Raw genomic sequence first — 17,558 nt, 5'->3', positions numbered from 1 at the left:
AGAAAACTACTGTATATACCTTAATAGACAATTCAGTGGGCGGGGACACAGTAGCTTAGTGGTAGGGTATTTAACTAATCTTTTTTTTTTTTTTTTTTTGCAGAAACTATTGGAGTATTCACTTAACCCATAGAAATACGATCATACTTAACTCCCTATTTAATTTTAAAATTAAATAAAAGGAAATATTTCAGTGTAGCGACCCACGATTATGCATTTTAGTCTCAGGGAGATTATGATTAAAGCAAGTGAATGTTGTTGACAGAATTGATGGAATGCAAAGGTGGGAGGAGAGTACCCCGAGAAAACCCACGAATACGATGTCCACTACAAACTGACTTGACCGTGGATCGAACCAAGAACCCAATACACCAGAGGTAAGCACTCTACCACTAAGCCACTGTGCCCCCGCCCATTTAATTGTCTATTAAGGTATATACGGTTGTTTTCTGAAATTTCTTCTTCTTACAGCAAATACTCAAAAGTACAAATCCATGTGGGTCTCTATTTTTACGACGTCATAAAATACATAATTCCTTATATCTCGCTTGCTATATTAGATATTGACAAAAAATGTTCACTTTATTTCAGAGCCCGATGAACGCTTGGAATTGTCCAAAGAAAATTTAGAGCTGAATTAATCTTTCGATCGAAATTGTACTGACGAGTCTGAGGTTCTCACTTAACCCATATAAGTACCATCTTATTTAACTTTTGTTAGGATCAATAATTGTTTTCTGAAATTTCAAGATCTAATACGCTTTTATTGTATGGTGTCTCTCTAGCTGCTAGATGTACTAGCTGGAACTTTTAGGTAAATACATATTTCTAATACTCTTTACAAATGTCAAAATATATTTTACAAAACTTTTAAAATTTAATCTTGGTAGACCCCATGATGTTCTTAAACTCCATGGAAATACCTAATTATTTTAAGATGAAATTGCTACTGATGCTTATTAACTTTACATGACCGAAATTTTACCACCTAACACGAAAACCCCATAACTATATGGATCCTCCCTTTATTTGACAATATCTTGATAGTCATATTTTAATTAATTTTCTAAATTGTACTGTCTAATATGCAAGCTCCACGTACCTATGGTGTCGCTTTTTATTTCACCATATTTCGGTAACTGTTAGGCGTACCGACTTGCGGTTTCGGTAAACACACACCTCTAACGTTCTTTAAAACGTTATTAAGACATATTTTAGAATATTTAGAAATGAGAGTTCTGGGAATATCATGGTACCCGAAAACCCCCATCAGGGCGTGTGTGTAGTGTATTTAATTGAAACTACTTTTGAGGTTGTTGTAAGCCCTCGTAATTACGTTTCCGAAACTGCACCATCTAGTACGCAAACTCCACAGTTCTGTAGTGTCGCTCTTTATTTTCCCATATCTCGATATCCATAAGGCTTACCGAGTTGAGGTTTTCGGTAAACAGATGTCAGTTCCTTACATTTTAGAGACATATATTTTCATATATCTAAAAAATACAGACATTAGGTACCCCATGGTAGCCCGAACACCATTGAGGTACCCACTTACTTTTGAATGGTAATACATTTTGAGTTGTTGTTCAGCATCAATAAACACTTCATAGTTTTTCTACGTGCAACCCAAAAGTCCATACCTGACCTAACAGATTTTGTCCATTTAATCTCAAAAATGTTAAGATACTTTGTATTGTTAAGTACAACCAAATTAAGCACACTGAATATAACATTTTAAATATTTTCTGATTTTTGTTGCAGGTATTTCGTGCATCAAACCAGGATTCTGCTTGAAAGACAGTCAAAAGAAGCAGTGTAGGTTGTGGCTAAAAGTACGCCCTTTCTGAAGACAGACTCAGTTGTACTTACATTATTTTGTACGAATATATAACCCTAATAAAGATACTGTACTACAAATTATTTCTTTCTTCCATAAATTATAATAAAATATTATCTCTGTTTAAAGAAAATGATTGTTAATGTTAAGTCATTTTAATTCTTTTCTCTGTAATAAGAACATTATCCCTAGCAATATTTTTTATCTTTGTGCTATTGCGATTGGATGAAGTAAAATTCTATACGAAGCACTATTATTTCAGACATGCATTAATAACTAATGTATTGTTCTGTATGTAAGACAATGTGTATACTGAACATGTCTAGCGAAGGTGTTGTTTTAATACAGAATCTATAACTCAGCTTTTCAGTAGTCAACTTTATTGGGAATCCGAAGAAAGAAGTTAAAAAAAAAAAAAAATGTTGGACTTACCAGCGTGTGTGTGTTCGAATTCTGGACTAATCCAAATTATCCAGAGAAATCATTATATATTTCTTTGTTGCTATTTCAGATGTATCCTTTATCCAAGTCGTATGAAACGGAGACTTCATACATCGCTATACTTTGTATGAACTATGTTCCGTATTTACTTAATCACTTTGTAACTTTCTCTAGTGTTGACAAGGCCGCAGGTGTCAATCGAATAGTTTAGTGTTTCACTCATGTCACCTTGTGACTAAGGTACGTCCTGTCGGTATATATATGGTACTGGGTTCAATTAGCGATAAAATACATTTTTAGCGTTAAACAAATGCAAAAATCTATACGAAATGAGATACCGTGATCTCTGACTTACGGATAACACCAAGCAACTAATGGTACTGAGTGTGATTGAGTTTACTAATTACTATTTGGCTAAAATCAGTGTTCCTTTATCTATAGTTCTTTTCGTGCTTTGAATTGCAAAGTTTGAAATAACCGTTTTAAATTATTGTGTATATATATCTTCCGAGTAATTCTGAGAATCATTGCTCTTTCTTTAAGCAATGTATGAGACTGTTAAATTGCTCTTTCCTTAAAATGTTGCACTAAGAAGGATGCATCCAGGAAAGTCCAAATTTGCAGAATGTCTATAGCAGGGAAGAATAAATATGTTTAGTCGATGGCTGCACAACGCCTCCGCTGTCACCACGTTGTCACACAGCGAATACAGCGAACGTTTAAGAGTATTCTGCACTTACTATTAGGTATCGGCCTGGGAACTTTGGCGCATCTACCCAGTCTCCTTCTTGGTGTTTCATTTTTAATGGCGAGTACTGAGTAGGAATAATATTGTAAGCGAATGCGTTTCCGGCTGACACCACACTTTTAATTATTGCAACATTTAAAAAAAAAAAAAAACCTGTTAATTAAAATGTACAGAGAAGTTATTTCTGGAAAATTCTATTCAGGCCTCTTGTGGTAACAACTGCACTTTAGTAGAAGATACTATTAAGGAAAAGAATGAGGTAAAATAATCTTTATATCGTACAAGCAATGGATGATAACAGCTTAATAAATGATTGTACGTAAATCTTGTTTGAGTTTGAATATAGGATTGTATAAGGCTGTGCATTTTGCATTATTATTGAGGTGCTGCAACTAACTAACTGCAAACCATATGATAAATTCTTACAGTAATATATCACATATTGATTTACTCTGTATGGAAACGAAAATAGTTTAATATATGGTTAACCTCCTTTGTGCCAGGGGCGGATCCAGAGGGGGGCGATCGCCCCCCCCCCCACAAGAGGAAACTTTCTTATTTTATATATAAATAAACCCATCCATAACAAGTTTGGAGCTCTTAAAAGTAGCAGTATTACCGCCGACCGCCCCCCCCAGAAGTCCGTCCTGGATCCGCCCCTGCTTTGTGCCCATAATTTTAAAATTAACGCTTGTGTCACTTTTCAACACTTGACTTTGCAGTAGCTTTCCAACGAATTAGCAGGAAGCCCAAACTTATAGGACACCCTGCAGGTAAATACATTTCTTTGGACTGTTTCACTGCTCCAAACTAAGATTTGAAAAGTGTAGTATTGTTAATTTTATTATTATTGGCACAAAGGAGATCAACCATATTTTAAGCTATTTTTTTTTTCATACAGAGTAAAACAATATTTGACAACATTACAGTAAGAATGTATCATGCACTTTGCAGTATGTTGCAGCACTTTAATAATGGTGCACTATACGTACACTCTAGATCCTGCATATGTCCGATCCATACATTACAAGAAGGCAATACGTATTCGATACAGGTAAAATCTGTATATTTCATATGGACAACCTATTAGCTATATACATCCAATCTATACATTACATATGGCCAACCTGTACGCGACATACGTATAATCTATATGCTGCATGCAGACAGTCTGTAAGCTACATATATGCACTCTGTATGGTGCATACGGATATTCTGTATGCTGTATCTGGACAAGCTGTGTGCGACATAAGGAAAATCTGTATAATACATACGTACAATACGTATACTGTATCTAGTCGTACGTATGGGGCACAAGTACAATATAGATGCTGTCTCGGGGTTGAACGCAAGAAACATACGTACAGAACGTATATTGCATACTTCTTGAAATCATGCTCCGTCCTGATAGTCAATGTATGTCGTCATTATTAACCCACATGCTACATACGACCCTGACGTCACAAAGCTAGATATTACCTCCGTATATACTTGTTACTGCAGATAACGTCACACGAATGACGTCATTGCACTTGTGCAGACAGTACGTATAATACATACTTTTTCAGCTATACGTTTGCTGCAGGATGTTATATACGGTTGTACGTTAAGTCCAGAAACTACAGGAATTACGAATGTAACCTACGTTTTTAAGTATGCCACCTACATTTTTTTTCTCAGTGCGGTACTTTCTTAATAGAATGTATGACGTAGCAGATAAAATTGCTTTATTTTATTTTATTTTATTTTTTTTTTCATTTTGCAGAAAATGCAGACGGTATTTCTCTCCTGATATCATCAAAAATATTTAAAAGTGTTTGAAGAAATATTTTGTATCAATGTTTTACATTTTTTTAAAACTTAAACATTAAATCTTTGTTTTAATGGAAATCCGCAATGAAGTCAGCATGATTTGACATTGCTTCCTCTTCTGAAATGTTTATCTTACGCCACAGTTTCAACTTGTTTTTAAGCAGAACGAAAAGATCTGGATTTTCCTGTTCGCCACTGTGGTTGGAACTTTTTGTATTTTGATTTCACATTTCCTTGAAAAACAAAATTGATCGATGTGGACTACAACTAAACAACTAGTTACTAAAAAAAATATATTAACTGCATAAAGATACAATGCTTTAAAAAATAATTAGATACAGGGTGATCATAAAATATTTTTATATTTACTGCACAAATATTCCATGAAATTAACAAATGTAGTATACCACACAAATAACACTAAGATTTTTTTTCTTACTTTAGCATTAACAAAACGACATATGCACCATTGCTACACTATAGAACATCTAGCAGAAACTCCTGTTCTAACAATTTCTGTAGGAATATTTATTCAGTAATAGTCAACCCTTGGTTTCAGGTTATTGATGTCCTATTCTTTGTCTGATAAACAATATCCTCATTCAAATGGAAACAAGTTGCAGTGACACATGTACACCACGTGAAGAAGTTTGGTTTGTATGTCGTCATATTTCCTCAATTATTATTGAAACCATAACTGGGAGTAGATTTCTACCGTTTCCGGTATCAGTAGAGAGATTAGAGTGCAGATGCAATATATTCTTCGGACGCTTAATTCATTGCAGAAAACCGCTTCCCAATATACTCGTATATGTTACCTTTTTTTGTTCTATAGCTATCAAAGTTATAACCGGAAATGGTTAACTTCTACTATTTCCGCTGGGAATGATGGCTCCAAAAACGAACTTCTCTCCTAACTTTTGACCAACTATACCCTGCTCAAATTTGGTGATGAGTGATCAAGTAGGTCTTTACATTCTTTGTCTCTCGGACAGACGAACAGCCAGACAGAGAAAATATATAGATAAAGAAGGTTAGGTGAACGAATCTTCTTAAAGATCCGTTAGTGTGGTGTCTGAGTAATAAGATGGTAATGCAATTCCAATATTGATTTCAATCTTCAGGTCGCGCGGTGGCTCAGTGGTAAAGCGTTCACCTCCGGTGCTTGGGGTCCCTGGTTCGATCCCAGCTCGCGCCGTGTGGACTTTGTGGTGGACAAACACCGTGCTCGTGGGTTTTCTCCGGGTTCTCCCGTTTCCTCCTACTTTCTTCATTCCACCATTTCACTCATTTCTCATTGTCACCGTCTCCTATAGCCTAAACGGCATAAACGTGGGACGTTAAACATAAAGATTTCATTTCATTTTTTCAATCTTCAGGTCCTAAACTCGTTATATTACGTTAATATTAAAACGCTTGATTGAAAATTTCCCATCTGCCGTCACTGTGCTCTCATTAAAATAAATAAATGGCAAGTGAGTGTGAACCTACACTAGGCTCCTAAACTATGGAATTTGAATACACAAACTTAGAGTAGTACGTCTACAACTACTAGTTGCGATATATATCGTAATATGATCAAACGTAGAACCTGCTCCTCAGATGCTGAATCCAAACGTCATTACTCGCTATGCCTGATTCCTTTTTTTGTTCTACGGCAATAAAGGTTGAAACCGGAAATTGTTATTTGAAAAAGGACGGATTGAATAGTTTTCTAATGGAGGAGATAGAACCTATTCTTCTGAAGCTGAAGCGATTGCAAAATTTTGCATCACAATACCTCTTATCGTTTTTCCCCTGATACCTATCTACAAACAGACGAACGGGCAGAAGCCATTCTATAAGATTTCCGACACTTGTACATAGAATAGTATGGATATCTAAGGAAACAAAATAAATAACAAAAGAACTCCATTATTTATAACACAATACCAGATGTTTAACTTAGGATTACGTCTGCCACGTTACATAAACACGTAAGCATTTTTAACCTCCAAATCCTGGCATTACAGTGAATGAAAAGTCCCCTCATATAGGAAACAAACCTATGTTAGAAGTTCAGTATATTTAGGCAGTCGTCTAGCGAGCATCCTGAGTAGAATTCTTTATTATTATTATTATTATTATTATTATTATTATTATTATTATTATTATTATTATTATTATTATTATTATTATTATTATTATTATTATTATTAATAATAATAATAATAATAATAATAATAATAATAATATTATATTGTGCGTCTTATGTGCAGGTAACGATTACATTTTGAATGCATACAGGTACAAATGCTTACCTATTGTAAACCGGATCGTATGTATTTTTCCGGCAGCGTAACGAAATAATTTCTTCGCGTTTCGTGACACGTAATTGTCAATACGTTTGATTTTCGTGGGCAGCCACTACGGTCCTGATTCAACATAGACCCAGTCTTCATAAATCTGTAGTAAAGTAAGACAGAATAGGGGGGTTTTTTCATACTTTCTTTCAAAAGATTATTTGCTTTTAACGCAAATATTTTTAATATAATTATACCAAGGCCGAATCACTGGTACTGTTTTCCGTGCCTGTAGATAAAGTCCAGGGTATATCCTAGAACTTATCAGCACTCCCTCGTACTTTATATATACGTGTTAACGGATTTTATAGGGTAAATTTCAAGGATATACAAGGGTTGGATTTTTAGTAATGGCAACAACGATATATCTTGAGAAGTAGAGTACTTACAAGGTTCGGAGTTTTACAGACCCTCGATGTAATCACCAGCATTGTGAATCACGCGTTTCCAGCGATGTGGATGCCGTTGGCAGTACCTAATTTCTGGATAGTGTGGATGGAGCGATCGGTCGCCCGGAGGAGATCATCAACTGTACTGAAGCCTGTCCCTGTCGAAGTGGTTCCTTCATCTTCGGGAATCGGTCGTAGTCGCAGGGACTTAAATATGGAGAATACGAAAAGTGATACAGCACTTCCCAACCCCAGCAATGCAACAAATCAGTGACTCCACCTGCTAAATGTGTTCTTGCATTGTCATGCAGAATGATGGGGAGGTTCGTCAGGAAGTAACGTCGTTTTCGTCTTACAGCTGCTCTCAGATTGTTTTGTAAAAAATTGCAGTAGTACTCTGCACTAATGGCGTGTCCTTGGGGGACGGTATGGTTTATGATTACACCATCCCAGTCGTATGCAATGATGAGCATAGCTTTCACATTGGTTGCGGTATTCCGAACTGTTGCTTTTCTCGGTGACCCAGGATGACGCCATTCGTTTGATTGCCATTTCAGCTGTAGTTCATACGCTCTGGCCCAGGTCTCATCAATAGCAATGATCCGCCGTAAGAAGGCCTTACCTTCACGTTGATACCGCTCCAAATGTGTTTGAGCGCCATCATATTGCAGCCACTTGTGTTGTTCAGTAAGATCATGTGGAACCCACTTTGAGGCGATTTTACGCAATCCTAGGTTGTTCTTCAGAATTTTCAGCACAGAGAATGCGCTAGTTCTGTATCATTGGCCAATTGACGATTCGTGGCGTTCCGATCCGCTAGCACTAAGGCCTTCACGTTCTGCACATCTTCTTCACTTACAGGAGGATGGCCGGAGCGAGGCGAGTCTGTGACATTTTGTCGTCCGTCATTAAAGATTTTGACCCACCCCTTGCTACTGTACGGTATTACACCGCAAACATATTGCAATATTTCGTAGCACTGTTTTTCATTCCTACCTCTAGCGCATTCAATTTTCAACCAGCTTCTCTGATCTTGCTTCGTAAATATGACTGTATTCCGCAGCACTCACGCAGCGTGTCTGTAGTCCACAAGCACTCAGTCAGAACTGCTATCTAACTGCTGACGCTGCGTGCGCATGGAGAGGAGGGCAGACGAGTTCATGTGCTCTGAGAGAGGGTCGGCATCTAACCTACCGCTGGTATGAATTATAATGGATTGCTTTGTTCCCGAGTATGTGTATAGCAGTGTTGCCATTACTAAAAATCCAACCCCTGTATATTTTGCTAATCATAAGCAACGCCATTAATGTATTATTTCAGGATTCTATGTTGTATTTAAGATATATATACACATGATAACTTACTACCTGTAGCGGTGGTTAAGCCCATGAAATATCTTTAATTGATTATCTTATGGATGTGGGATGTTCACGTAAACCTAACAGCAATAGGCATAAATAACGTTGATAATATGCTATCCATATTTATATTTGGGACGATCAATGCGCAAAGGAATCAAGACCAGTTGTTGTCATTTTGAACATATTTCATCCTTAAGATTCTACGTGCAACTGCTTTGGGAGCTTAAGATTCATGTCCAGATATTGTTAATAACTCTTATAAGATTAAACAGTAGAAGCTTTCCCTTGTAATTAAGTATTCCGTAGAAACTTTACGTCTCTTTCACTTGATTCCCTTGTGCTCTGAAAGCTTAAGTTAATAAAATTTCCTACCCAATAAGAGAAGCAGTTCAATAACTCATTTAAATCCAATCGTGATCGAAGTTTCAAACCTTCAATCTGAAAAATGTCGCTTAACAGGCGGATAAAGGATCTGCTAGATCTGCTAGAAAAGAGCTATTCTTCTATTTTTTTTTTTTTAAATTTAATATTTGGACCCTAGATATCTATATTTGATTTGGTTTGGAGTTTAGCATCTCTTTCAGGAGCGAGGCCATATAAGATGCGGTCCTACAGCTTAATATAAGATCCGATCTACATGAGCTCTCGCCGGCGGATCTTCCACTCCATCCCGCTTATTTTTTTAAAGTTCCTATGTATATTTTGGAATATCAGAAACAGCTTCTTTTTTAGTATTTGATATGAATTTTTTATTTTTTTTGTTAAAGGATATGTTTGTCCAAAAGGATTAAAACATATTTGCCTTTCCGAACAGTCAACTTCACCCTCTTTCTTTCCATATCTAGTACAAAAGTTACCACATTCTACGCAAATCAGTTTTATGTTGTTACTGCACTGTTTTAGCCAATCAAATGCATGATATTGCATGACGTCATGTCATAGACGTCATAGTTTTATACAGCTTCCGATTATTCGTGGATAAGTTAATCCTTTCTCACAAACTGTTGGTGCAATGATGTAAGATTCTTATCCAAAGATGAAAATAATCAATGAATTATCTTATCCGATCTTAAACTTCGGTTGGTGCAACCGGGCATAAATCATCCTTGTGTAGTGTCCTGTTCTCCCCCGGGTGGAATTTTTATTTGAAAATTGCATTTTCAACCTCTTTTTTTGTCTTTTGTTTCTCTCTGGGTTAGTACAAAGGAGAAGAAAATGAATGACATTGAATTAGTACGTTGATGTTATGCAATCATCCAGGTGTGAGTGACCTTAATTCAGTATCAGCATCATGGTCACCGGCTGGTCTAATCAGAAGAAGTTTCTCCATGAAGGGGAATAGACTTCTTCATGTGTATACGCATCCACGCATGCGTGCTCCAAATGTTTATTTATTACACGTGGTAGGAGCGGTGGTAGCAGGTTTATTTGAAGACATTAATTCTGTTACTTTCTTCCACGGAAGTTCCTTTGAAACAGAGAGTGGGAGGTGAAGTTCACTGCAGAAGGTAACTAGCTTTTTTTAAAAAAATATTAATTTTGTTGGACGGTTAACTATAGATCTCAGTTAGGGATGCGCACGAGACAAGATTTCTGGCTGTCTCGTCTCGAAAATGTGCTGTAAAAGTGATGTCTTGACTCGAAAAATGTATATTTCTCTATTGGAAGAGCCGTGTCTCGACTCGAATTTTGTCAGGAAAATCCTATCTCGACTCGTCTCGTGAGCATCCCTAATCTCCTCGACCATATTTGAAACTCATTCTCTTCCATTTATTTATTCCGGAAATTATTGCCATGTGTAGCCTTTAGCCCGTCGCGTATGAGGCATGATTCCTCTCGGCGAGCACATCATTCAGGAAAAGGGGAAGGAAGAAAGCGATCTAGAACCTGTATGTTAGGTACCATACCGGCATTTCCCTCATGTCAATGAGTGAAACCTCACTTAGGATGGCTGGCTTGAAAACTATTACTACTTTTCGACCGAGTGTCCCCACTGACAACGGAAGCCGGGATCTCTCGCACGAAAGGGGAGAGTGTTAGCGACTACTCAAAGTAGGGCCAAACCTCTTCCCTTCAGAAGAGAAACTCGAAAGACCAATTACTCCCTTGTGAGCAAGTGGTTAACACGTTTGGTCCCGGGTTCCTTTGCCCCTAATTTCTTGGTTTGGATACAAACATAGATGTCGGTTCCCTGTCAGCTTTAATCAAAGTGTTTTATAGAAAATTTTGGCCGGTGAAAGGGAGATAAAATCAAAATGTGTGGGAGCTGCTCTGGAATACTATTTGCGAAAGGATGTGGCCTGCATGGATGACATGTAATCAAAATTTTACTTACCTTAGCTCCGGAGACACTCATCAATTCCGAGCAGAGAAATATCTTTCGGATTGGAAGAAACAGTCTCGTATTAAAGACGAACCCTAGGCTCCACTCTAAACCGACATCCAATTAACGCTGCTAAAATGACTGTTGATTTTTTTTTTTTTTAAAGGAGTTACATTTGAATTAAAGATAGGTGGATACTACGCAAGCATTGGAAGACCGGTAGGAAAACTGAAGACGAGATTAGATAAGACTTTGAGGGGGAGGCGTAGCGACTGTTGTGATTAGAGTGAATGTCAACTGGAGGACTTCCTTAGGTCACGGGGTTAGTTAATACTTTTAAGTGAATGCAGAATGGGCTCTTATATGACCAAGCAGTTAGTGTACATATCTCCGTATCGTGTGGAGGGTAGTGGTTAGCCTTCTTGCATTGCAATCGAGCCATGCTGTTCGAATGTGCTTTCTGGTCATCCTCAGTGAAGTTTTCCGAGGATTTTCCTTCAGTTTTAAGAAGAGAATAGCGCCATGATACCTTTCAATATGTAATCTTTTCACTTCTTTTGCCAATATTTATAATTGTTAAAATAGTAATTGTTGTCGAGATCCAATATGAAAACCTGTCAAATTAGACAATAGACCTATTAGAAGCGTTTGACGAATTAGAAAAAAAGATCAAAAATCTTAACCGACTTCAACACAGCATATATTAAGTTATTTTATAATCTAGCTGCAAAAAAATTACCATCAGATCCGCTAGAAATTTATATGGCACCATTGGGAATGTATACGCATTCAAACAAACAAAGCATTGTCAAAACCAGTACACATATGTCGAATTTATACGTGAGCACACATGATTTAAATTGAGAGCCTCTTTTTTAAGTATTTTTTTAAAAAGTTTAAAATGCTACATAAAGCCTACTAATCGACAGATCTCATTAAGGTGAAAACAATAATGCAAATCCTAATGCGCCGTTTTCGAGATAGTTGGGGAAAGAATATTTTTCGTAAACCTTGAAATTAGAAATGAACGATAACTACACCCTCTGTTCAGATAAAACTGACAAATAATACCCTCAACACCATTTTTATTACGCCACTAACTAGATGGCAACACTAAGCGCGCTTAATGAGATATAGTTGAAGCTTTGATTAATTAGAAAGCATTAATGGTTGTTCAAATATAACATTTTCCAAAGATCAGACACGTCAGTCGATAGATGTCATCAAATTGAAGGAAGGATGTTTTTAGGGAAGGCCATGTTCACTTTTTATTCTTTTTAATGGGTACCAAGCTCCGATACTTGAAGAGAAATGACAATGCTTTATTCTAATACATTTTTTTTAACAGAAGAAGTAAAAGAAGTAAAAAGGAGAAGTAAAAGATTACGAAGGGGGTACAGGTTTCTGAAGCAAATTAAACTTTAAAGTTGTTTTTAAACTGCAAATGCGATAGTTTTCATTATTATTATTATTATTATTATTATTATTATTATTATTATTATTATTATTATTATTATTATTATTATTATTATTATTATTATTATTATTATTTGTTTATTTTAAACGTTTACCTTAACTTTATATATTAAAAAAATCAAGCTAAACATTGAGATGTTCTTTTGCCGTTTCAAAAGCATTTAGCAATAGTGAGAAAGTAAGGGAAGAAAAATATTAAAACTAATGTACCTATATCTATATCTATTTATATATCTCTATCTCCATCTATTTATCTATCTATCTATATATCTAAATGAAAGTGATTATATTTGTGACTTAATAACTCTTGAACCACCTGACCAATCTCTATCAAATTTTCAACATAGATGAGGTTCGGCCTAAGGATGGGCTTTATCATTTCACTTTGACGATGCAACTTAGGGGAGGAGGAGGGTTGTTTAAAAATGATCGAAAATGACTGATGTTAGTGTCTAATCCATAGTTTTCGGGGTTGCTGCGATGAACAGTGTCACTTGTGATGCCGTTTAAAACCAAATTCATCCCTTTAGGTCCAAATTGAAACGTATTCTTCCCGTGCGAAGAACGGGTATTCTGCTAGTAATAAATAAAATCAAACGCTTAAAATATTTGAAAATTCTCTGGGTAAAAACTGACTAATCAAGAAACTGCTGTTCGATATCTATGTCCGTTTTACCCATTATGCGATCAATTTTGTAACCGAAAATTCGTAGATTTCCATCCCTTCCGGTTTCAACAGATAGGTAAAACTTTGTTGAGACGCTGAATTCGCTTGTGAAACTGGTATTAAAAATCTGTTACTATTTTCGCTCCATGGAAATAAATATTGAAACCGGAAGTATTAGTAAATTTCAATTACTTCCGGTTTTCGGAGAGTGTTTGCGGGTGGTAATAGTATGTTATCTTTAGACGCTGAAGCGACTGATGAAAACCGCCTTCGCTATCTACTACTGTCCTTGTTCTATGGCGATCAACGTTGAAACCGGAAATGGTTTATTTCTACCATTTCCGGTTTGAATATAGGTTTAACGGAGGAGGTTGAGCCTTTTCTTGGAACGTTGAATCGGTTGAAAAAAATGTTTCTTTACATGTCTTCTATCGATTTCGACAGATAAATGGACGGACGAACGACCATAACCACTCCATAAGAGTTCTCACAATTATGGAAACGATAGTTTCAAAGTCAATAATTCTACAAAATTACAGTCTCTTTGTGAATAACAAACGATGTTTAAGTTTAACGTCACACGATTATGCCCTTTAGGCTAAGGGAGACGCATGATTATGACAGGTGAATGATGATGGAAGAATTGGTGGGATAGCAATGTGGGAGGAAACGGAAGTACCCTGAGGAAACTCACAGACACGATGTTGTCTACCACAAACTTAATTGGCTGGAGATATGAACCAGGGACCCCAGAGTTAAGCGCCCTACAACTGGGCCACTGGGTCCCCACTGTGCGAATGACAATATCCATATTCACATATTGATTCTTACTATTATTATTATTGACGTATAAAGTTATTTATATCACTCAATGTAAAGGGGCTAAAAAGAGATATTGATAAATAATGCAACCTAAGATCACTTGCATAGTTTTTTTTTTCATGACATGAAACTGTAATTTCCAAGTTAATTGAAACTCAAAAACCAAATTAAAGATCTCCAATGGGTGTACTTGACCTTTGATCTCTAAGCACGGCGCCTATAGTCAGGTATAATTTCCAAGAAAATCGATAAAAAAGAAAAAATGGCGCTAAAGTGTCATTCTTTTATAGTAATACTTTAAGGTTTCTATTTTGCTGGAAGAACTTGTTTAGTGGCGGAGGCACTGTTAAGCTATAAAATAAAAAAAAAAAAAAGCCGCTGTTAAGTGGCGAGTCCTAACAGTTACGTAAATCATTCTGAGCTCCTTCCATTCGCAGTGCAAAACCACAAACCCCTAGCCACAAATAATGTCGATATAAGACAAAGTATATCACGGGTTGTCCACAGGCTGATATTAGGATGCAAGTTGCGCCAATAATAACTTTCGGAAGACGTAATATTTCGTTGAAAATGGTACAATTAAACTGGAGCATGTTAAATTTTGGTAAGTTGTGCCCGAGTCCTTGGGGGAATGAGCACTCCCTGATGCCTACATATTGCACAAATTAAGCATCAACCTCTGGTGTCAATATCCCGTTATGGGCTTTAGTACTGGAACCAGATATAAAAGTCTCTACGCAAAGAATATGTCAAAATATGGTGTAGCTATGATTTACATACTGCTTCCGCAAGCTGTGTAAAGAATTGAATTTTTACGTATAATTTGTTAACAATCAAATGAACAAAACAGTGAGGAATTTCTGCATACAAGTGGGAATAATATTGTTATCTTTCAATGTAAACAAAATTCAAGTATTTTCGAACAGTGGCGTATTTACGATTTTGTTTCGGGAGGGGCTTTGCTAACTTTCGGGGGGGCTTTGCCTGGAAATGTGAAAATTCTGCAAGATATTTCATTTACTTTACTATACTAAGTAAGATTTCGGGGGGCTTAAGCCCGGAAGCCACCCCCCTAAATACGCCACTGCCTCAGGATAATACTTTTTATAACAAAATTAATACATAAGTTGAAACAGAAAGAACACTAACACCAACTATAGCCAGTTTTTCAGCAGCGAGGCTATACTAATTGGGACCTACGGCTTAAAATGGAATCCGAACCAGTCCTTACGTTTGTATCCGGATCAAGAGCGCATTCATGCGGGGAGTTCAACGGATCAGGATCCACCCCAAACTTCATAACTCAATACACATCTGTACACTTTATTGATAAAAGTATATTTGTTTAGCAGAAAAAAAATATTCATGTAGCCTAATTATTGATAGATTTTACACTTTATCTGTACACTTTCTTTTCTTCTAAAAAATAATCATGGTGCTCAAAGAGGAAGGCAGGGGGCCTCGCACCCCCTGGCTCACGAAAATGTAAGCTATACATAATATAGCATAAAACTGGAAAAAGGGGCCGTTGTCATAGAAACCACTGTTGCCATAACAACGAATCCTGTCACCGCTCGTCAATCTAAAACTGATTGAAAAAAAAAAATCTGCAACAAAAGTGATGCACAGAATAAGTCGTGAGTGGGAACCCTTCACCCCTGGTGGGGATGTTCATGAAGCTATCAGCTTATGCCTAATTATATTGGAATATAATTTCCATTTCTTAATTTCTTAATTTCGAACATACTAGGTTCGATCGAAACGAGAAAACTTTTTATCGGACTTCTAAAGAAAAATAAAATCAAATAAATAAATACATGACCGTGTTTATTACATATAGAATTCCCAGTCACGACCCCCTTTTCAGTTTTATTAAAAAATAAATTAGAAGGAGGAGAAGAAGATGAAAGAAAGAAAAAGAAGATAGAAGAGGAAAGATGTAAAGTAAGAAAGGTGATAAAGGGGAAGCTGTTACTAAATATTTTGAGGAATATGGTAAAGGAAAGTGAATAATTATCTAATTGGGATCATTTCCAATAGCTATTGGGTGAATGTCTGGTATTAGGGTGATCAAAGATAGACACATGTTAACCCATACATCCCCGATCTAGATCCATTTGACCCCAACTACCGAATTATCCCAATCTAGCTCGGAGATAGATGAGAAGGTTTAATTTTACCGTTTATTCAATATTTCCAGAAAGTTTAGACTAATATTCAATATTTGAAAAATGAACGACGAAGTTGATGGCATGTTAGAAACGACCACAGGAAAAAAAAAAATCAGAGTATCACATATGTGTCGAAGATTTTTTGACTTTCACAGTTCTCTCATGATGATCATTCGTTCAGGCTACTTCAGTCCTTTTTACTTCCTTCATAGAGCCAACTTAAGTTAGTATTAACATTGAATGAGTTCAATTGATAACTACCAATAATTATAATAAATTACACATGTATGACAAGATAATGGATGCACTTAATACTAAACCTACATTTCACTCACACACACATTCATACAGGACAATGTATACTTCGGGTTGTATTTAGTTAAATTAAACTAACCTAACTACCTTGCTATAGACATTTATTACATTTCAATAGAAGAAGATTTAGTTTGACATAACAAAAAATTTTAATACATGAAAAGAATGTTTCATAAACATGCACAGAAATTCGCTACTTGCAACAAGATCAAATAACACATTTCCCTTATATATATATATATATTAAAAGTTGAATTACATGGAAAAGAATTAAACCAAAGACGAAACAAGAAAAAAGAAGGAAAAAAAAACTTCAAGGGTCAAGATATATTTAAAATTCAATGCAATGAATACATATCGTTGCAGGCAAAAGAGAAAAAATAATTGGTTAATCATTCAAAAAAAAAAAAACACTTTAGTAATATTTTATTGAGTCTTTGTCTCAATAGGAGACATATCGACAGTTTTATGAGTCTTTGTTTTAACGTCGATAATAGCTCCTTTTTTTTTTCTTAACTCTCTTTACGCACTGTGGTTTGTGTCCATGAGAGTATTCAATTGGTTTTGTTTTAACTATAGACAACTAACTGCTTCATATCACATATATGTATATCTATATTTCTCATTTCGTCACTCGACGCACTTGATCTAAAATTTCAAAGTTTGTTAATATTAAAGAAAAATTATCAAATCCAGTCACAGATATTGGGAACATATTTCCATGTTCCGGTATTCACATTAACTTATTAAACAGCTTTCAGTTCGTTGAATTTAAGGTCACTAATTTTTTCCTAGTATAGATCTTGTAGTCAAAAATTCTAGATACTGAATAGTTTGGTTTCCGATCGTAGGGG

General features: G+C 36.0%; 1 protein-coding gene across 1 annotated transcript in view; it reads left to right on the top strand.

Annotated features, from left to right (window-relative positions):
* The first annotated feature begins 10,354 nt into the window (after positions 1 to 10,354).
* Positions 10,355 to 17,558, top strand: part of LOC145666935 (retinol dehydrogenase 12-like) — a 311,781-nt gene continuing 304,577 nt past the window's right edge. Inside the window, exon 1 of the mRNA XM_081734544.1 lies at positions 10,355 to 10,438. The gene's annotated coding sequence lies outside the window, so the exon portion shown is untranslated. The remainder of the gene's footprint in view (positions 10,439 to 17,558) is intronic.

This window comes from Thermobia domestica, chromosome 12, assembly GCF_964235325.1.
Source record: "Thermobia domestica chromosome 12, izTheDome1.hap1.1, whole genome shotgun sequence".
NCBI lineage: Eukaryota > Metazoa > Arthropoda > Insecta > Zygentoma > Lepismatidae > Thermobia > Thermobia domestica.
The sequence above is the reverse complement of the archived record's forward strand: the minus strand, read 5'-3'. Positions and strand labels throughout refer to the sequence as shown.